Genomic DNA, 382 nt, shown 5'->3' with positions numbered 1-382 from the left:
CTCGGGGAACGATAGCCGGGACCCATAACACTCGTGCACCCGGGGGGGAAAGTGCATTGAATGAATTCATTCATCGCTGTAGACCCGGGACGCGGGACCAGGGCTAACCGCCGTGCAGGTCCCCCGGGGGACGCCGCAAGTGTTCAGCCGAGCTCGGGGAACGATAGCCCGGCTTCATAACACTCGTGCACCCGGGGGGGGGGCGTGCATTGAATGAATTCATTCATCGCTGTAGACCCGGGACGCGGGACCAGGGCTAACCGCCGTGCAGGTCCCCCGGGGGACGCCGCAAGTGTTCAGCCGAGCTCGGGGAACGATAGCCCGGCTTCATAACACTCGTGCACCCGGGGGGGGCGTGCATTGAATGAATTCATTCATCGCT

Source organism: Acipenser ruthenus, unplaced genomic scaffold (genome assembly GCF_902713425.1).
Source record: "Acipenser ruthenus unplaced genomic scaffold, fAciRut3.2 maternal haplotype, whole genome shotgun sequence".
Taxonomy (NCBI): domain Eukaryota; kingdom Metazoa; phylum Chordata; class Actinopteri; order Acipenseriformes; family Acipenseridae; genus Acipenser; species Acipenser ruthenus.
Note: the sequence above shows the minus strand (reverse complement) of the source record.